The sequence below is a fragment of the Mastomys coucha genome, unplaced genomic scaffold (genome assembly GCF_008632895.1).
Source record: "Mastomys coucha isolate ucsf_1 unplaced genomic scaffold, UCSF_Mcou_1 pScaffold8, whole genome shotgun sequence".
NCBI lineage: Eukaryota > Metazoa > Chordata > Mammalia > Rodentia > Muridae > Mastomys > Mastomys coucha.
The window spans coordinates 38,032,187-38,054,635 of record NW_022196914.1 but is presented as its reverse complement, the minus strand read 5'-3'; the positions used below and the strand labels follow the sequence as shown (position 1 = coordinate 38,054,635).

The following is a 22,449-nucleotide window of genomic DNA, read 5'->3' as shown; positions in this document are numbered from 1 at the left end:
GAAACCACAGTGACCCTGCAGGGTTTGACCCTGCAGGGATAACCCTGCAAGGGATAGCAGGCCTTTTGCCACATTCCTGGACACCAGGCTCCTGACAGAAGGCCACAGCCCTCCATAATTTTGTGGCCATCAGTCATGCCCCAAGCCCCTCCACAGGTAGAGGATGTGACCTGTGGTCAAGACTGATCTCCATTTTAATGAGGTACCTAAAGGCCTGGAGGCTTAGCCAATAAAGTCCCCTTCCCAGACACTCCTCCCTGTAAAAGGTATTTAAACTCAGACCTGCCCTGAGAAAGTGAGGTACAGTTTCACTCATTGCCACTCTCTGCCATGATAATAAATGCCTTAAAACTATGGACTGTCTCTTTTCATCAGGATCTGCCATGGGAAGCAATGGAGCAGGTCTTCACCTAAAGAACAGGCTGCCTAGTCTCCCGCAGGAGGCCTCTCAGCGCTCCCAGCCACATCTTCCAGCAAGCCAAGCCAAGCCACCCTATGAACAAGCCAAGGACTCTCCTCCCCAAGTACCCAAAAGGAATTCTCTCTGCTTTTCCCCCTTGGCCCCAGGATACATCAGCCCAAGGGCCCCCACTCCGTTCTTGGCTCTTCCGTGGTATCCAGTGGCACCTGGGGTGCCCAGGAGCCTTAGAACCAGATGCCCCGGCAGTCCCTGGGACCTCATACTTCTGGAGTCCTGGCTTCCCATAGCCCACCTAATAGGCAGGCTAGGGTAAGTGCAGTTGCGTCTCACCTCTGGAACACCCGGTGCCACAATGGACGCGGGACACCCCTAACCCAATAGGCTTCCTAGCATCCTTAGCTCCATGTATTCTCACTCTCAGAACTCAGAATTTTGAATACCAGTAAGGCATGGCAGTCTTGGAGGCCACAGGGAAAAAGTGTGAGGGAATGATCTGGTTTGGATGCAAATTATCCCTCCAGAGCTCATGTGTTAGTGTATTGTTCCTGGCTAGCTAGCATAATCATGGACAGATGGGTGAATCAGGAGGGCCTCTAACTTCATATAATTAGTGTGTGTGTGTGTGTGTGTGTGTGTGTGTGTGTGTGTGTGATGTTAAATGGCAAGTCAATTTCTTATACAACTAGCTGTTTGATTCTAATTGCCTGTGCTTTTTTCTACTATGCCCACAGGAAAGAAAGGTATTTATATACTTACCTATATACTGTGATATTAGCGGGGCATGAGGCTGACAATATGATCTATCTTGACTGAACTGGTCATGCAGTTATTAGAGATTCATAGAGAATCATTGATATACTCAAGTAGAATTTCCAGTGTATAACAATCTCCATAATTATGAAAAAGTTCTTTACATCTCCCTTATGTTAAAGTTTGACTTAATTTTTCCTGGTTTGACCAAACTGAAGCTCCTCTAGTTGGTGTCTATAGACTGTATGTCTTAAAGAAAATTAAGGTATAAAACCATCATCTAAATACTACACATTATGACCACAATGCTAGCCTTTTAAATCTTCTTTTCAATGCTCATATCCCTTCTCAATACATACTTGTTGAAGAAACACACAAAGGCTTATGCTACACATAAGAACTGCCTTTTGACCTGTACTTCCTTATTTCATCCCTTGGGGTTCTCTCTGAGCTTGTACAGCCCCAAACATCTATGATTCTAACACATGGGAAGTAGAACCATGAAGATCCGGAGTTTAAGGCATTCTGTGTCTACAACAAGTTCAAGATAACCTGGAACACATGAGAGCCTTTAAAAAATTCTGTATTTGATCCCCAGATATAATCATTTTTTATAATGTAAATATTGGTCTAGTAATATGGTATGATATTAAACTATATTCTTTAAGGGAGTCAATGCAACAAAATGTTAAAAGTTAAAATGGCTATTACTAATATGATGGCTCCAAATTATCTACTGAGGACCCAGAAAGGTATAGGCATGCAGCACATATTTGAAGGACTATTGAAATCCATGTATCATTTTCTTAGTATTGCCCCAGACCTTAAGCAAAAAGTTTAAAATTGAAAAACAATGCAGTGCATTGTGTATGACAGAGCTATAGATATTTGTGTGAGAGAGGATTTATATAGTTAAATTAATCTCTTTAGCTGAAGAGACTATAATAAAGTTAACCAAAAGATATTACATTGGAAATATTTGTTATACAAGAGGCAAGAGATTATTTCTTGAATGCATAAGACTGTTTTTTAAATTAATAAATAAAAAAGGACTCCTACAAGAAATTAACTACGTTGTTTTAAGCAGATAATTTGCTTAAAAAGTGAAAAGCCCCCTCATAGTCAAACATTAATAAATAGTCAAATGAATAAATAATTAAAATAAACCGTCAACAAAATAACTCATATCTGGAGAGATGTCTCAGTTGTTAAGAGCACTAGTTGGACTTGCAGAAAACCCGAGCATTACAACCATCTACAATTCTCATTCCAGAAGCTCCAATGTCATCTTCTGGCTTTTATAGATATCATGCACACATACAGTACATGTATGCAAGCATAACTCTCATATACACAGGATAAAATGAAATTTTAAAAAATTAAAACCTACTAGTACTCAGGCAAACAAATAATTAAATAAGGAACAACTTGAGCAGACAATGACTACAACATCGTAAACCTGGGTATCATAACTTCTGGCCAGCTCTTCAGCCTTCTTAGTGCTCAAGTCTGCCTGAGTTCTTTCCTGCAGCGGCTCTCCGCTGCAACAGGCTGCGCTCAGCAGGCTCTCCCCTGCAACAGGCTGCGCTCAGCAGGCTCTCCCCTGCAACAGGCTGCACTCAGCAGCTCTCCTCTGCAACAGGCTGCACTCAGCAGGCTCTCCCCTGCAACAGGCTGCACTCTGCAGGCTCTCCCCTGCAACAGGCTGCACTCTGCAGTGCCATAAGTAATGACCACGTTCAGTTACTCAGCAACAAGCCAATTAGGTCATGGCATGACTTAGATCTGTGAACTCAGAACTTCTGAGCTACAAGACTCAGGTCTGGCACAGTGGAACATCTTCCCTCTGCTTCAAGAGGTCCGTGTCTGGATGATCCAGATGTCCAGTAGTGAGAAATATCCGTCTGTACTTAAGATACTTTGAATATGGCTTGTCCCTAACAAAACCAATATCAGTTCAACTTCTATTGTGAGGCATTAAAAAAGTGAAAACTTTTAAGACATTTATTTTATATTTACATGTGTATATGTGTGTTTGTATGAGTATTGTGATATATGGGTATATGTAATATTTATGACGAACTTGTATATATGCATTCATGTGGGCATGTGTGTTTCAAGGCACAAGTGGGCAGGTTAGAGGACAACTTCTGGGTGTTAGTCTTTGCCCTCTACCTTGCTTGAAACAGGGTCTTTTTGTTGTTTTGTCATGTGTATGCCAGGATAGTTTGCCTAGGATTCTTCTGTCCCATCTCCCAGTTCACCCCAGGGACACTATGGTTATAGATGAATGGTGCTGTGGTTTCTGAGGATTGTAACTCAGGTCTTCACGTAAGTCTTTACCTACTGAGCATTCCCTAGCTCTGATGGTCCTTAGAGGAGGGGGCCTTTGGGAGGTAATCAGATAAGGATTAGATAAGGCCATCTGGACAGAGAGGCAACAACATTCAGAGTTGCTAGTGTGGAACTCTATGCTTCCATACACATTATCCATGGTGAAAACTCCAGTTGCTACTGTGTAGTTTACATAGCCTTGACATTCTCTTCAGTTTGACTAAACTTTATACAGATTTGTTAGTAATGTAGCTCTCTCACTTCCTTTTCCATCAACTGTTTACTTTAAGAAAGCTGCAGTTTTTCATCTATTCTTTTTTTTTTAATTTAGTGTGGGAGGGGTGTGGGGAGGTGTGTGTATGTAGAGGTCAGAGGATAAGCCTGTGGAGTTGGCTCTTTCTTTCCTTCTACCTTGGTGTGAGTTCTGGGTCCAGTCACCAGGTTTGTATGACAAGCACCTTCACCAGTGGACCCATCTTGCTAGCCTAAGAAGCACCTTTTCTCCAAGTCTCCCTGAGGCTTAGCAATCCAGGAAACCTTGCCTTGAGAAACTGCCATTTCTTTGAAATGTGATCAAGAAGCCATAGGACCAACTGCCATGTGAAAAGGTGTTTAGCATCATTGCCACTGGGGAAATTAAAATTAAAATTACCTGGGCATAAGAAGAGTGGTTGCTACTGAAATGACAAAAGCTAACAACTGCTGGTGAGGATGTGGTCAAAAGATCCTTTGCCCATGGTTGGTAGGCATTTGCATAGCCATTATGGAAAATAGTGTAGAAATGGTTCAAAAACTAAATATAGGCTCAGGTGATTGCTCAGTCAGTAACTAACATGCTTATTTTGCAATAATTTCTCAGAGTTTAACCCTCGAGAAACTTTATGTAAAAAGCCATGTATAATCCCAGGATGGGAAAGGCACAGACCAGCAAGTCCCTGGGGCTCACTGACCAGCTAATTTAACCTTATTGGTCCCAAGCCAGTGAGAGACCCTGCCTCAGAAAAGATGGAGACAGATCTTGAGGAACAATAACTGAAGTTGTTCTCTAGCCTAGACACACACACACACACACACACACACACACACACACACACAGGAACTATCAAGTGATCTAGCAATTCCTCCGTTATGGATATCTACGCAGGAGATGAAATCCACATGTTGAAGAGACATCTGCATTTCCCCATGTTCTCTGGAGCTTCCCTCCCAATAACAGCCAAGATGGAAAAAATAACCAGAGCCTTCAGCTGATGACTACATAATGTAAATGTAGTAGATATACACAGTACATTACCATTCAGTAGTGAAATTCTATTATTTGTGACAGCACAGATGGACCAAAAGATCTTATATTGAGTGAAATAAGCCAGGCAGGCCCTGAAAGCCAAACACTGCATGCTCTACAGTGTGAACTCTAACAAAGCTCATCATATGGAAGTTGAGACTTGTAAGTTAAGGTTACCAGAGATTAGGGATAGCAGTGCAGTGAGACGTGAGAAAAGATTGGTCAGTGGGCACTGTGGTAGAGTTACATATGAGCAAGAAGTTTTGGCAGACTACTTCATGGCAGGGTGAAGGCAGATACCACAGTACTATATACCTCAAGCCAGAAGAAAGGGTTTTGAGATTTTTGCCATTAAAAAAAAATGAATGTTGGGCTGGAGAGATGGTCAGCAGTTATGGGTACTTACTATCCTTACTGAGGACCTGGGTTTGATTCTCAGTGCCCACATGGTGGATACCAACTACCCATAACTCCAGTTTCAGGTGATTCAGTGCCTCTTCTGATCTTCTCAGACACAAGCACACATGTGGTATAAATACATGCATGTAGGCAAAATACTCATATACATGAAAATTTTTAAAATCTGAAAATATTTTTAAAAATAATAAATGTTTACCATATACATATCCTCATTATTATACAATGTGCTTACATATTAAACATTTACATGTGTCCTATTAATATATACATCTTGTTTTTATATATCAGTTTAGTTTAGTTTAATGCATAGGGTTCCTATCTGCCATTTTCTGTGGAAAATAGAAACTCAACTTAAATGAATGCCACTCAACAAAGGCAGATAGTCTAGCCTCTTGGGCCAATCTATGGTTTATTTTCACCAACTCACTGGGGCATTAAAATTCTCCTGTCTTTTGTCTCAGTGGAAATGGACTAACTTTACTTGCCCTATTGTAAAAAGTATTAGTCCTCACTGTAATAGTCTTGAATAAAATGTTCCTCACTTTCTTTAAGAAAACTTTATGTATTTTCCCCCTCACCAAACTGCAGTATAGTATAATTTATACATATTTCTTCAGATGGTCAAAGATGTGGGATTCCATTATTGGACACATATCTGTCTTCAAATGCAATATCTGCAATTCCTCCTTTGAATGGTCACATTTTGCTCTTGACTTGCACTGGGGAGTGAGGTTAAATAGACTAAGCCCTGATTTTAGTGAATAGGGGTATTAAGACTAGGTCTCCTCTTATGCCTCCATCATCATCACTGTGAGAAAAACATAGCTGGTCAAGAGCCCTGAACCCACAGGGACACCAGAGGTGTAAGGCAGAGGCATTCCAGCACTTACCCTAAAGCAGACTGCTAAGTCCACAAACAAACACCAAATGCTTGTTGCTGCACATAAGTGATGCTCTGTGCTTATTTACAAGGTAGCATAACTGTTGACTTACAAAAGCCTCAGGACTATGTGCTGGCTTCTACACATAGGTTTCCTTGAGTATATGGCCTTCCTTCTAGAGTGAGTTCTAGTTCTAAATGCTCAGTATGATAGCTATGTCTAATACTGCTGAGGGTGTGGAGAGATGGAAGACATTGTGTTCTGCTGATGGAAGGACAGAATGTTTTAGCAATTTTAGAAGTCAATATCTGGGAGTTTTATACATTTTCTCTTGTCTTATGATTTAGTAATTAATTTTGTGGGAAATTTTCCTGTTTAATTTTTAAACTTCCATGTATTCTTCATTATGTGTGTGCACATGGGCATAGAGGCCTCTTTTTTTAAATAGAAAGAGTTCTCTTCAACAACCTGTTGTGTCTCAGGGATCAAATTCAGGTATAAGGCAAGCAACTTCTACTGAATGATCCTGCGAGCCCTATTCCAGGTGACTTTGATGTGGCTCCAAAAGGAGTAACAAAGTTGTTGTGTAAACTGTGCCAGTGTCTGCCTATCTGTCTATAATACAAACTTAGTACCTAAAATAGTGCCTTAATATCTAGCTTATGGTAACCACTCAGTAAATGATAGCTGTTACTAGTATTATTTAATGAACACCAATACTAATAATAGCCTTATATTTATTATAAAATGGAAGTCAATGTCTTCAAATTTTTGTACCTATATTTTGTCCTTGTCCCTAGTGCAAAGCAGTAAGAATTTTAACACCCAAAATTCTGTTCTTCAAGTATGTAGTGAAATGATTAAGAAACCACTGTACCTTTCTAGACTGTTGGCTGGCAGCAGCAGCTAGAAGGGTAAGCTATGAGAGCAGTATACAGCCTACAGAAATATCACAATAAGCCAATACATTTATTTTGTATGCATTCAGAGTTCTACAATCTCTCAGTTGCTCATATACTCAGCTTGTCCTGTGACCTTCTCTAGACCTCTTCAGTCCTCCTCCAAATTCAAATCCTCCATTCTAAATACTACAGGCACCACTCACGTTGAATGTCTACTGGACTTCTAATGGTCAATTTTGAGCTCCCTTTCATTCTACAGAACTGCAAAACTGGAAGCATCTGTCTTGGTTGTTTTTTTCTGAACAAGGTTTTGCCATAATCTTGTTACATGATGCCTCTAATAACCTGTTTGCAGAAGCCAGTGGGGCCCATCACTCCTGTCCCTGCCTTCGGAACTGTACCACCCTCTCCTGTGTTCCTTCAACCTCTCCAGCTTCTCCACTGGGAAGAGTGCTTCTCAGTACTCTTTGCTAGATCTTACTTCAGGTAGTGTTCTCTTCATGTACTTCATGTTTCCCTGCATCCTCCATCATCCATTCTCATGGCTTCAAATCTCAAATATGTCATGGTGGCCATCACATTTGTGATGGAATCTCTTTTCCTGCTATCCTGCCTGCATTTCAAATAGAGAAGCCAATGCTAAATGTCCCAAAAGTAGTTCTTAATCTTCTTTTCCGTCTCTCCTTGGGCTTTTCCATTTTACTCAGTGTCTTTATTATCATCATCATCATCATCATCATCATCGTCATCGTCGTCATCGTCGTCGTTATTGGCAATTTCTCAAGTGTATAATTGAAAACTATTCTTAAACTCTCCCCTTCATTATATGGCTTCATGTTCAGCATTTCTACTTCTGGCTCCACAAAGAAAACCTGATTAATTTTTTGAGACTATACCATGATCTCATATCTTCTGGTTACACTCTGGTTGAATAATCATGAAGGGTTCTCCTACAGTTGCCTCCTAACTGACCTTTCCATATCTACTGTGATATTGTTTTTCCATTAAAGGTCAGTCCTGACTGACTTTTTAAACTACAAACAGTTCTTCCAAGTTTTGATTAACACATCTCAACAGCTTTCAGTTCTCTCCATGTTGCTACAAGAAAGCACACTTAAACTACATAGCTTATGAACACAGAAATTAATCTCAAAGTTTTCTAACCAGTACCTAATCTAGTCACCAGTTGTTCAGTGTCTGGAAGTCTGCTCTCAGATCCACACATGTCAAATCACATGGCAGAAGATCACGGCATCTCCTTGTGCTTCTTCTGTAGAGGTTCTAATGCTACTTATGAGAGCCTCCTGATCAACTGTCTGTCTTTCCACTCCACTTTCCTCCTTACTAGAATAAGGTCTTCACATTTGAACTTTGAAGGGTGCAGGATTTCATAGCACAGCAATCTTGCAGGAAGATCTGTGAAGCAGCCTGTAGGAAGAGCACCATGTCTGCAGTACCACCTTGGGCTCCTTACCATGTTCTGACTGCCTTATGACTTAAGACACTTCTATGTATCACAGAACTCAATATGCAGCAGAGGAGGACTTTGAACTTCTGATAATCCTCACCTCCAGGTCCCAGGTGCAGGAATTACAGGTGTGCACCATCCTTTCTGTGCACCTGGTTTTTGTGTATGCCTGCAAGCTTACCTCTTTCAAGGCCTGCAATTTCCTATCTCTTTTTTCCCTTTGCCTGACTGATGCTTTCTGATTCTTCAAATTCACTTAAGAAATATCTTCCTCAATGTCCCATCTGAATAAAGTTTCAATTAACATATGTTATAGAAGATAAATTTGTATGTCCACATTACCAATTTGAATATCTTCTTGGTTATTGTGTGTTTTCCTGCCATTGGATAAGATCCCTGTGAGGGTCAAGACAGAGTCTACATGACAGAGTCTGGGGAAAAATAGATTGCCCAACATTTATCTCTCTGCATTTTTAATTTTAGCATTTGCCTATATATTTAACCATTTGAAAAACATAAAGTATATCCCACACTTGAAAATGTAACATATAATGAATAAAACTCAACAGACCACAAAACATCACCATGACCCTCAAGGGCATAACATATCCATCACTTTCCAAAGCTTTCTCCAGTCCAGCTTTTATTATTATTTGTGGTAAGAATATATAAAATAATCTTTCCTTTCCTTGAAATATTTAAAAATCAAAATAGCATGTTAAGCTACAAGAATTATGCTATGTATAATTATGCTGTCTATGCTGTGTACAATCCCAGCAACTATTAAACATTGCCTGGTAATGACCATAATCTAGTCTGTTTTTAAGTGATTGACAGACATTAATAGTTCTAGACCTTCACTGCTTGGGATTTCAGGATGCAGAATGGGGGATCTTATTCTCTCCAGCTCAGTTCAGTAAAATATTCATATACAATGTGCTTATCATCTATGTTTGGAAGTCCATAAAAGGCTTAACTCAGTGAAACACTGTTAGTGATATCAATAGCTACTATAGTTTTCAGATAAGCTCTACAGTCGTGTACATGTAAAAAACGATGCTTTAGAAGAGAGCACCATGTCCCAGTCCGTAAGGCTTGGGCCCTCATGATTGGTGCTGTCAAAACGGGGAGTGATGGGACTTAACTTTTCCGGGATGCATCTTTTGGAACTCACAATTACTGGATAACTCTTGAGAAAATGAGAGCTTGTGCAATCTTATAATGCATTTTTACAGGATGTCGGAGTTATTTTCTACAGAATCTCCAGCTATTAAGTCTTCTAGCATTTTGGAATTCCAAGTAATTAATTCCAAGCCAATGATTGACAATAAGAGATATGATGGTGAAAAAAAAGAAGGAGGAGAGGGAAAGAGGATGAGAAAATAACAACAACAACAACAACAACAACAACAACAACAATAATAATAATAATAATAATAATAATAATAATAGTGTGTTTTAAATCTCAGAAAATGACTAAAGCCCAAGTGCTATTTTGTTGTAATATTTCATTAAACCACAAGATGGCAGTCATATTTACCAAATTCCTGTCCAGTCTGCTTCTGTTGTTAAAACCAAGTCAGTGCTGCCATACCTCATGCCTCTGAGTTCCCAGGCTTTTTCTAGCAAGATATACTTGATTGTTATTATCTGTATCGGAAACCTCATTAAAATAGCTTACAGTGATGACAAAATGACACTGGCAGAGAATATGGAGACTAAATCCAGACTTCCTTTCCTATTATATCTTTATATTATATCTGTTGTCAGAACTTTCATTTCAGGGCTTGCTTTTAGAAGCATTAATTTTATTTTAAAATTATAGATATATGATTTAAAAGTTGTAGAGTAGTCTAGACCTAGAGAATGCCTATTGCTTCTTTCTGAACTCCATGATCCAATTGTTTCTTTTAAAGATAATCAAGTTTCCTTGCTTTCTCATAGACAGGCAATCAATAGTATCTATGCTTTCTAAAGGAAAATATACACACATACCCACCCTTTCAAAATCCAGAACACCGATGGAAACCACAATATTTTTAAAATTATTTACATTTTGAAGTAGTTTAACACAAAATTAACTTGCTCTGAGAGTGCTCACATCTATGTAGCAATAAAATAACCATGTACAAGAAGGCAAATTCTCTTCCCCAGAAACAGTATTTAAAGGCATTTAAATTTTAAACAGCATCTAATCACAACAGCCGTGGCTTTCATTCTCAGGGACAAATTAGATTTCTGGTTAACAAGTTTAAATCATTATTATTCCAAACTTAGGATGTAATAAAATATTAATAGCTACTCATACTCTGGGGACCCATAAAGATTTAATGATGCCATGTCCACATGAGCATCTACCATGCAGCTCACTCTCTGCCTAGCACATGAGTGATGGAGAATGGTAGAAAAGCAAAACAAAAACAGAAACAAAACAACATGGCGCATTAACTTTTTCTAGAGACTTGCTTATTTTTATTTTACATGTACGAGTGCTTGCCTCCATATGAGTGTACCATATTCTGGCAAGAGCCTTGCAGAGCTCTAGGAGGATGTCAGAGCCCCTGGACCATGAGTGACAGACAGTTGTGAGCCACCATGTGGATGCTGGGCACCACTCAGGTCCTGTGCAAGAGCATCCAGTGGTCTGAACCTCTGAGCTATCTCTCCAACCCTGACAGTAGCATTTTTGAGGAACATGAATATTGCCAATGCAGTACATTGTATAGAGCAGAGACAAACACATTTCTTTCTTTGAAGAGGAGAAGAAAGTCAAACAGATCACATAAAGAATCAAATGATTTTTTTAACAATAAGCTTTTAGGCTTAATTTCCTTATTTGATAAAGAATGAGGATACACAACAAAAATCATTCTTGCTATACCCGGAGAAGTAAGGCAGATCCAGCATAAACAGTAGGAAGTGTCTAAATGTAACTTTAGGAAATTTAAGTAAACTAAAATATTTAAGGTTATAGCTTTTTTTCACATTGCTTTGGACAAATATTGCTTTAATAGTGAATTCAAGTTGTAGATTTATCTGTGACATAAAAACAACCACAGTTGTGTTCCAGATGTGGAACACATAATCTAGTCTGTAACCATTACTTCTGTTGCCTCAGACATTCCCCTTATGCCCAGTAATTGATATGTTGATTCTGAAAAGATAACAAATACTGCCATTATTAATCATTTTTACCCAAAGGGAAACCATTTTCTTTAGGATACTTCAATATGCATCATGTCCATCTTAACCAAAAAAATCAAATGAATAAAACAAATTAAAACTAATTTTTATAAGCACTCTTATTCTCTTATTTTAAAAGTCAAAAAATTAATAAAATAATACTCCAAGTATCTCTATCTCCCTCAATCCTTTTTGCCTCACTACTTCAGTATTTTCTGAAATGGTTTCATAATGTGTCACCAGTTGAATTAAAAAAAAAAAACTCTATAACATCTCTTTACCTTTGTGTATGGATGCTTTGCCTGCATGTATGTCTGCATGACCACAGAGACCAGAAGATGGTAAGTGCAGTTACAGATGGTTGTAAGCCACTGTGGGTGTGTCATGTGACGCAAACTGGAGTCCTCTGGAGGAGTAGTCTGTGCTCTTAACTGTTGAGCTCCATTTACTTCTTAAGATTCTCCAGTTCCAGAGGTGTTTCCTTGTTGTGGTTGTTTGAATGAGAACGGCCGTCATAGCTGGGTATATTTGAGAGTTTGTTTCCCAGATGATGTTCTGTTTAAGAAAGCTTAGAAGTCTTGGAGGAGGTGTGCTACTGAGTTGGGCTTTAAGGCTTCAAAAGTTCATGCTAGCCTTTCCCTCTCTCTAGCTCCCTCTCCCTCCCTCTCTGCTATTGCTCCAGTACTATGCCTGCCTGCCTGCTGCCACATCTTGACCGTGATGATCATGAATTAACCCAATGAAATTATAACTACTTGTGAGTCTCAGTGGGAGTTGTTACCCTGCCTTCCCAGGCTTTAGTCCTCAATTCCATAACCAGTTACAGTCGCAGTGCTCCTGTGGTAGAAGGACATTGGCCAAGGTCCCAGGTTTGTTTGTTGCAAACTGTGCAAGTGAGGTCTTTCCACCTCTCTTCTCTATATTTCTGTATAGATAAAATGACAGAGCTTCTCATACTTCCCCAAGGAGAGGCAAGGCTCTCTGATGCATGCCCTTGACACTGAGGCAGCCATTCCATGTTTTCTAGAAAACTAAAAATCACTGAGTCAAATATGAAGAAGTATTATTGTTGAGGTTTGATCTTTTACTGTGTATTGTAATGCTAAGTGTGGCCCCCAAGATGAGAGAGTCTGCATGTAGACCCTAGTGAGCTATGTGAACTTGTCCTCCCCGCCCCCGGTTATTTCTGATTAGTGACTAACGATGCTGACAGGCAATAGCTGGGCAGAAGAGACATAGGCAGGGTTAGGGTTCCCAGGCTTGGGGGTCAGAGGAGAACCACAATCGGAGAAGAAGGTAAGGATTGAAGGAGAAGCTATCATGAGTTAGGTGAGTCATGAAAATGTGGCCCTGAGGGCTGGCCAATTGGAGTTAAGAGTAGCCCAGATGAAACATAGTAAGTAATAAACTGGGGTTATCGATAGGAAAGTAGATTCTAATAGCATAGAGGGTAGATATCTGCCCAGCTGTGTGCTTATTGTAAATATAAAGGTTATGTGTGCCTTTTATCTGGGAACTAAGTTGTCAAAGGTGGGGTAGAAACTCCAGATTGGAATTTAAAATGTCTACAACATATTAGTACCCAACTAGGGCAAAAACTCCCTTTCAAAAAAATTAAATTAACTTCAGATTCCCAAATAAAAAACACATGCTCTCCCTTTAAGATGAAGATACAAGAAAAATTGGTTTCTTACCACACAGGTTTTTCTCCAAGCTGCTTGGGGTTCCGAAATAGGGCAAAATGCATGCTAATTTGGCATGCATAATTCTGGGATTCATAACATAAACTAAGACACAGCTGTGCCCACCCGTAAATCGAACCTAATATCATACCAAACATCAAGTTCGGACTCCAGCATGGGGTCTTCTGAAATGCTGCTCTATCCTGTATTAAAGATACAGCTTAATTGCACAGATGCTAAAAGCCCCTGCTATGCAATAAAACAAAGTCCTACTGCTCAGAGGGCAAAAGCAAGGCTGCATGTCTCCCAAAATAAAAAAAAATTATAGAAAATAAAATAAATTAATATGTCTCTACCTTAAGCAACTGGTTTCTTTCAACATGGGCTTCATGAAAATACTGGGACTGCTTGGCTTAACCCAGGACACATATATGTTAGCTTAAAAATAGGCTTATACAGTAAATAGAAGAGAATTGAAATGAAGTTTTTTTTTAATAAAAAAGGATATTAATTTAATTTATATAAAGAGAAAGGGGATATATTTAATCTCCAAGGAAGGGAGAAAAAAATAGAAATTTATATAAATGTTTTTAAGGATAGAAGGGAAAAATAAATGAAAAATAATATAAATGTTTTAAGGATATAGAGATGAATAAATAAATCTAGGCCTCCAATCTCAATGCTTAGGAGACAAAAGCAAGAACAGGTTTCTTATGAGTTTGAAGCCAATCTAATCTATAAACAAATCCGGGCCACCTCAGGCTACACAAAAACCCCTATCTCAATAAATAATAATTGTTTTAAGTATTTTAATTATTAAAATGATGGTGGCTATAAGTTCAGTGGTTATAATGGCATTACAAATTCTTTATTTGAGAGGTCAAAATAGAGCACATCTAAATAAAAAAGAGACTGCTAAATTAAATCAATCTATACTTTTGATGACTTCAAATTGCTGGACCAAGAATATGCTATTTTGGGAGAGAGGCTCTGTATTTGTATTAATAGAAAATAAAAGGCTCTGGATTCCTTCAAAGTAATAAGGATCAAATAGAGAAATGTTGTTGGTTGTCCTCATGGTGTTTGTATTCTGATGTTAATGCTGTGTCCTCAAGAGTGTCTGCCCCTACTAGCAATCCATCACTTTCTCAGGTGATCTCATGTGAACATTCTCCCCATTTTAACTGGTCAATAAAGACTAGAGCCTGTGATTGGTCAGTGGAGGGGAAAGGTGGGATGGGAGGTCTTTGAGATGGGAGGCAGGTAGACTGATAAGGAAAAGGAGAGGACTGAGGAAGAAGAGGAGGGAGCCATAATGGAGCAGAATCCTATAGCCAGGAAAAACTGCAGGTAGCAACTCCTTATAGCTAGAGAATAAATTAGTATAGTATTAGATCTGTCCAATCTAGGCACATAGCTTAAAATTATCATAACTGGAATGTGTGTTTTTTATATGGACTTATTGGGGTTGGAAATTACAGCAACAGAGAAAGACCCCCTGGAGATTTTGACTGCAGATAGGAAGGAAAAAAAAAAAACAAACAGGACTGGCTGAGACATAAAAATGACTCTAGCCAAAACTTCAGCTAAACAAACCAAATGAATCTTGTTAGCTACATACTCCTTAAATTTCATGATGCCATCCTTTCATATGGCAAGAATAAAGATTTATATATAATTTGGTTATTGATCAAACTAACTCATAAAAAAGACAGTTGTCTTTCACCTACTCAAAAAAGGAGCAAAACATTCATCCTTAACTGAGCTGTGCACATTGCACATTTCATAAAAATATCTTTATAAAACTAATTATAGGTTGTAAGGTTTATATACTACAGAATAAAACACCAAGAGAACAGCCTTGACAAGATTCTTCCCTGGGATGCTAAAATGACCTGCAGTTCCACCATCCTGCCTAATCCTGCCTCAACTAATGCTGTTTCTAGAGACTTGCTTTCAGAACAGCTTCAGAAAAGGCTGCTAATCCGCAATAACCTCAGTTCATCTAGCATGTCCAGTCAGGACTTCAGTTAAGCCCTAAACTTTCTCAACTTGGACAACAAATAATGCCAGCTTGCTTTATTTTGATTTAACCATTTTTCCAATTTCTTTTTGGGCCCCAAACAGAAGTTATTCTCCCCAATTCAGTAGAAAGCAATTATAAGAAGACCATTATCCTAATCCCTTAAATTGGGATGGGCAATTTTAGTTATTTTATAAATTATAGATATGTTGTCATTTTAAGAGATAATTTACAAATAATTATAGATTTGTCCAGAGAGGAAACTAAAGAAAGAGCCTAGACTCAGAGCTTTCTATCTTTCTTTTTCTTTCTTTCTTATGTAAATAGAAGAGGGTTAAAAAGAAAAAAAGGGATATAGTAATATTATAAGGAATTAGACAAATAGGGATGGATTACTAACTCTATCCTTAAACAAAAGCAATTTATAGCCACAATCTTATATTGGTAGAGATCTTTATATTTTGATGCAAAATTAAAGTTATATTTTGTATACTGACACAGGTTTAAAGTTTTTCATTGGTATAAATATTTGTATATTGATACATCATTTAAGATTAATTTTGTTAATTACTATAGATAGAGAAACCAAAGTATTCTATGTCAAAACCAAATTTACAAAATATATTTCCACAAATCCAGCCCTTCAAAGGGTAAGAAATGGAAAATTTCAACACAAGGAGGGAAACTACATCCTAGAAAAAGCAAAAAAGTAATTTTCCAACAAAATTAAAAGAAGATAGCCACATGAACAGATTTCAACAAAAATAACAGGAAGCAACAATTATCTTTCCTTAATATCTATTAACATCAATGGACTCAATTCCCCAATGAAAAGACTGGGTACGTAAACAGGACCCAACATTTTGTTGCATACAGGAATCCCACCTCAGTGACAAAGACAGACACTACTGTAGAACAAAAGGCTGGAAAACAATTCTCCAAGACAATGATCCCAAGAAAAAAGCTGGAGAAGCCATTCTAATATCGAATAAAATCAACTTTCATCCTAAAGTGATCAAAAAAGATAAGGAGGAACACTTCATATTCATCAAAGGTATGATCTACCAAGAGGAACTTTCAATTCTGAATCTCTATGCTCCAAATGCAAGGGCATCTACATTCATAAAAGAAATTTACTAAAGCTCAAAGCACACATTGCTCTGCACACAATTACAGTGGGAGATTTCAACACCCCACTCTCTGCAATGGACAGATCATGGAAACAGAAACTAAACAAAGACACAGGGAAACTAACAGAAGTTATGAAACAGATGGATTTAACAGATATCTATAGAACTTTTTATCCTAAAACAAAAGGATATACTTCTTCTCAGCACCTCATGGTACCTTCTCCAAAATTGACCATATAATTGGTCACAGATCAGGCCTCAACAGATACAAGAAGATTGAAATAATTCCTTGTATCCTATCAGATCACCATGGACTAAGGCTGCTCCTCAATAACAACATAAACAATAGAATGTCCACATACACGTGGAAGCTCAACAACACTCTACTCTCAATGATAACTTGGTCAAGGAAGAAATAAAGAAAGAAATTAAAGACTTTCTAGAGTTTAATGAAAATGAAGCCACAACATACCCAAACTTATGGGACACGATGAAAGCAGTCCTAGGAGGAAAACTCATAGCTTTAAATGCCATAAAAAAGAAACTGGAGAGAGCATATACCAGCAATTTGATAGCACATCTGAAAGCTCTAGAACAAAAAGAAGCAAATTCACCTAAGAGGAGACGAAGGCAGAAAATAATCAAACTCTGGGCTGAAATCAACCAAATAGAAACAAAAAGAACTATATGAAGAACCAACCAAACCCGGAGCTGGTTCTTTGAAAAAAATCAACAAAATAGATAAACCCTTAGCCCAACTAACTAGAGAGCACAGAGATATTATCCTAATTAACAAAATCAGAAATGAAAAGGGAGACATAACAACAGACACTGAGGAAATCCAAAAAATCATGAGAGCATACTATAAAAGGCTATACTCAACAAAACTGGAAAACCTGGATGAAATGGATAATTCTTTAGACAGATACCAGGTACCAAAGTTAAATCAAGATCAGATCAACAATCTAAACAGTCCCATATCTGCTAATGAAATAGAAACAGTCATTAATAATCTCCCAACCAAAAAAAGCCCAGGACCAGATGGGTTCAGTGCAGAGTTTTATCAGACCTTCAAAGAAGACGTAATACCAATATTCCTCAAACTTTTTCACAAACTAGAAATGGAAGGTACTCTACCTAATTCATTCTATGAAGCCACAATTTAAAACACACAAAGAGCTAACAAAGAAAGAAAACTTCAAACAAATTTCCCTTATGAATATCAATGCAAAAATACTCAATAAAATTCTGGTAAACAGAATCCAAGAACACATCAAAACGATCATCCATCATAACCAAGTAGGCTTCATCCCAGGGATGCAGGGATGGTTCAATATTTGGAAATCCATCAACGTAATTCACTATATAAACAAACTCAAAAGAAAAAAAAATATGATCATCTCCTTAGATTCTGAGAAAGCATTTGATAAAATCCAACATTCCTTCATGATAAAAGTCTTGGAAAGATCAGGAATTTGAGGCCCATATTTAAACATAGTAAAAGCAATATACAGCAAACTAGTAGCCAACATCAAACTAAATGGGGAGAAACTCGAAGCAATCCTACTAAAATCAGGGACTAGACAAGGCTGCCCACTCTCTCCCTACCTATTCAATATTGTACTTGAAGTCCTAGCCAGAGCAATTAGACAACAAAAGGAGATCAAATGGATACGAATTGGAAAGGAAGAAGTCAAATTATCACTATTTGCTGATGATATGATAGTATACTTAAGTGACCCCAAAAATTCCACCAGAGAGCTCCTAAACCTGATAAACAACTTCATCAAAGTAGCTGGATATAAACTTAACTCAAGCAAATCAGTGGCCTTCCTCTACACAAAGGATAAACAAGCTGAGAAAGAAATTAGGGAAACAACACCCTTCACAATAGTCACAAATAATATAAAATACCTTGAAGTGACTCTAACTAAGCAAGCAAAAGATCAGTTTGACAAGGAAATTGAAGAAGATCTCAGAAGATGGAAAGATCTCCCATGCTCATGGATTGGCAGGATTAATATAGTAAAAATGGCCATCTTGCCAAAAGCAATGTAAAGATTCAATGCAATCCCCATCAAAATTCCAACTCAATTGTTCACAGACTTAGAAAGAACAATTTGCAAATTCATCTGGAATAACAAAAAAATCAGGATAGCCAAACTATTCTCAAAAATCAAAGAATCCCTCGTAGAATCACCATCCCAGGCCTTAAGCTGTACTACAAATCAATTATGATAAAAACTGCATGGTATTGGTACAGTGACAGGCAGGTAGATCAGTGGAATAGAATTGAAGACCCAGAAATCAACCCACAAACCTATGGCCATTTGATCTTTGACAAGGGAGCTAAAACCATGCAGTGGAAAAAAGACAGCATTTTCAACAAATGATGTTTGCTCAACTGGTGGTTAACATGTAGAAGAAGGCAAATTGATCCATTCTTATCTCCTTGTACAAAGCTCAAGTCCAAGTGGATCAAGGACCTCCACATAAAACCAGATACACTCAAACTAATAGAAAAGAAAGTGGGCGAGAGCCTCAAGCACATAGGCACAGGGGAAAATTCTCTAAACAGAACACTAATAGCTTATGCTCTAAGATCAAGAATCAACAATTGGGACCTCATAAAATTGCAAAGCTTCTGTAAGGCAAAAGACACTGTCAATAGGACAAGACGACAACCAACAAATTGGGAAAAGATCTTTACCAATCCTATATCTGATAGAGGGCTAATATCCAATATATACAAAGAACTCAAGACATTAGACTCCAGAGAAACAAGTAACTCTATTAAAAATGGAGTACAGAGCTAAACAAAGAATTCTCACCTGAAGAATACTGAATGGATGAGAAGCACCTAAAGAAATGTTCAACATCTTTAGTCATCAAGGCAATGAAAATCAAAACAACCCTGAGATTCCACATCACACCAGTCAGAATGGCTAGAATAAAAAACTCAGGTGACAGCCGATGCTGGAGAGGTTGTGGAGAAAGAGGAACACTTCTTCATTGCTGGTGGGACTGCAAGCTGGTACAACCACTCTGAAAATCAGTTTGGTGGTTCCTCTGGAAATTGGACATAGTACTACTGGAGGACCCAGCTATACTACTCCTGAGCATATACCCAGAAGATGTTCGAACATGTAATAAGGACACATGCTCTACTATGTTCATAGCAGCTTTATTTATAATAGCTAGAAACTGGAAACAACCCAGATGTCCCTCAACAGAGGAATGAATACAGAAAAAGTGATAATCTATACAATGGAGTACTACTCAGCTATTAAAAACAATGAATTTATGAAATTCTTAGGGAAATGGATATATCTGGAGGATATCATCCTGAGTGAGGTAACCCAAACACAAAAGAACACACATGTTATGCATTCTCTGATAAGTGGATATTAGCCCAGAAAATTGGAATACACAAGTACAATCCACAAACCATAAGAAACTCAAGAAGGAAGACCAAAGTGTCTATACTTTGTTCCTTCTTAAAAGGGGGAACAAAATACTCATGCAAGGAGTTGTAGAGACTAACTATGAAGCAGAGACTGAAGGAAGGACAATTGAGAGACTGCTCTACTTGGGAATCCTTCCCATATTCAATCATCAAATCTAGACACTATTGTGGATGCTAGCAAGTACTGGATAACAGGAGCCTGATATAGCTGTCTCCTGAGAGGCTCTGTCAGTACCTGACTAATACAGAAGTAGAGGCTCGCAGCCATTGGACTGAGTACAGGGTTCCCAATGATGGAGCTAGAGAAAGGACCCAAGGAGCTGAAGGGTTTGCAGCCCCTTAGGATGAACAATAATATGAACTAACTAGTACCCTCAGAGCTCCTGGGGACTAAAACTCCAAACAAATGGGGGGACTCTTGGCTCCAGCAGCATGTGTATAGCAGAGGATGGCAAAGTCAGTCATCAATGGGAGGAGAGGACCTTGGCCCTGTGAAGGTTCTATGCCCCAGTGTAGGGGAATGCCAGGGCCAGTAAGCCGGTGTGGGTGCGATGGTGAGCGGGGGAGGGGGGAGGGAACAGGGGTTTGTTTTAGTTTTTGTTTTTTATTTTATTTTATTCATTTTATTTTTTTTTGGAGGGGAACCTGGGAAAGGAGATATTCTAAATAAAGAAAACATCTAATAAAAAATAGAAAAAAAAATACATTAAACTCTCTCAAAGCTAAATTAAAGCCGGGTAGTGGTGGCACACTCCTTTAATCCCAGCACTTGGGAGGCAGAGGCAGGCAGATTTCTGAGTTAAAGGCTAGCCTGGTCTACAGAGTGAGTTCCAGAACAACCAGGGCTATACAGAGAAACCCTGTCTCGGGAAAAGAAAAAAGAAAAAAAGCTATGTTAAAATTGGGTTATCACTAGAGAGCTATTTCAACAAAGCTACAGATTTGATTGATGCTGAGCAGAGAATGAAGAAATCTATATAGGGTCAGCTCTGGTCTGCTCACCAGAGGTGTTTTAAGTACCCGAGTACAGTATCCAAAGTGAAAAGGGTGGTGCGGCTGGCCTGGGAAGAGATCAAGAATGTGTGCTGTAACTGGTCTGCAGTCTACAGGACAAGCCAGAACTTTAGAGGCCTTGGTAGAAGGTGGAGGAGAACTGAATGATTCTATTTCAAATTCCAAAGGGGTATTGCAGTCACTGATTGAAAAACACTTCCCTGTTCCAGACAGAAAGAAACTATAGTTTGCTAGGAATCGATTTGATAGTCCCAAGTAACAACTGTTCACCAAGAGATAGTCCTTGTAAAGAAAATAAAATACAGAGGTGAAAAGATATTACAAGATACACATTCTTCATATTGAAAATTTTTTTATTACATTCATTCATGAGTGCACATGTATCACTGTGAGTGTTGAGGTCAGAGGACAACTTGCAGGAGTTGATCCCCTCTTTTGACCATGTAGGTTTTAGGGTCTTCCTTAGCTCCTCAGGCTTTGTGACAAGCACTCTGTGTGCTAAGCCATTTCAGTGGTTCCCATATTTGTAATGCACATGAAGTAAGTGAGTGGGCTACTGCCACTGTAGCACACACCCTGTACATTTTAATTGAGCAGGACAGGAAGTAATGGTGTCCTATGATCAATAGTATCTTAGAGAAGCTGATATGTTGCTAAGTCACAAGAAGTTAGGTTTTCTCTGTTCCACTAGTAAGAGAACTTTGTGGAGTTTTGATTTGAATTTTTGAGCATTTGCAATCTGTTTCATAAATACTAAGTGATTCAAACAAACCACTTAATTACCTTTGAAAAATCAGACTTCATATATCAGGATGTCATCTGTCTGCATCTCTCCCCACCCCCTTTATCTGTCAAGACATTGTCTCATGTACTCCTAATGTGCCTAGAACTCGCTTTGTAGACTAGGCTAGCTTAGAACTCAGCAGAGGCAGACGTGTGTCTGCCTCCCAAATTCTGGGATTAGAGACTTGTGCTTATACACCTGGCTTATACATTCATTTTTCTAGGCATTTTCTATCTAGTTACTATTACTCTTTTCAAAACTAGTTAATAGTTAATTGTGAGTATGACTTTGATTATGATTGAATTTAATCTTAAGTTTTTATTTAATTCTTAAGGTTTGAGAATTTTATGCATGCATTCAACAATGTGGTTTGATCCATTCTCTTTTCCATCAGTTTTGAGTTTGTTTTTAAACATCTAGTTTCTTGTTAAGTGGCTGACTATACCTAAGTTCTTGGTTCTTGTGAACTTGCTTTGTTCTTGACATGTACACACTTGCTGTCTGTGCTTCTCACTAGATTCAACCCACAAACTAAAATATGACACAGTAGGTTGTTAGAAACACTAAATTTAGGCTGGGCAATTGTGGCACATGATTTTAATCCCAGCACTCAGGAGGCAGAGGCAGGTGGAGTTCTCTGAGTTTGAGGCTAGCCTGGTCTACAGAGCAAGTTCTAGGACAGCCAGGGCTACATGCACACTAAAAA

The 22,449-nt window shown here is 38.4% G+C and overlaps 1 protein-coding gene and 1 pseudogene across 5 annotated transcripts in view; one reads left to right on the top strand and one right to left on the bottom strand.

Annotated features, from left to right (window-relative positions):
- Positions 1-22,449, bottom strand: part of Mctp1 (multiple C2 and transmembrane domain containing 1) — a 586,378-nt gene that overhangs the window by 276,641 nt on the left and 287,288 nt on the right. The gene's annotated exons all lie outside the window — the stretch shown is intronic.
- The window catches only part of LOC116083817, a 25,432-nt pseudogene continuing 4,854 nt past the window's right edge, over positions 1,872-22,449 (top strand).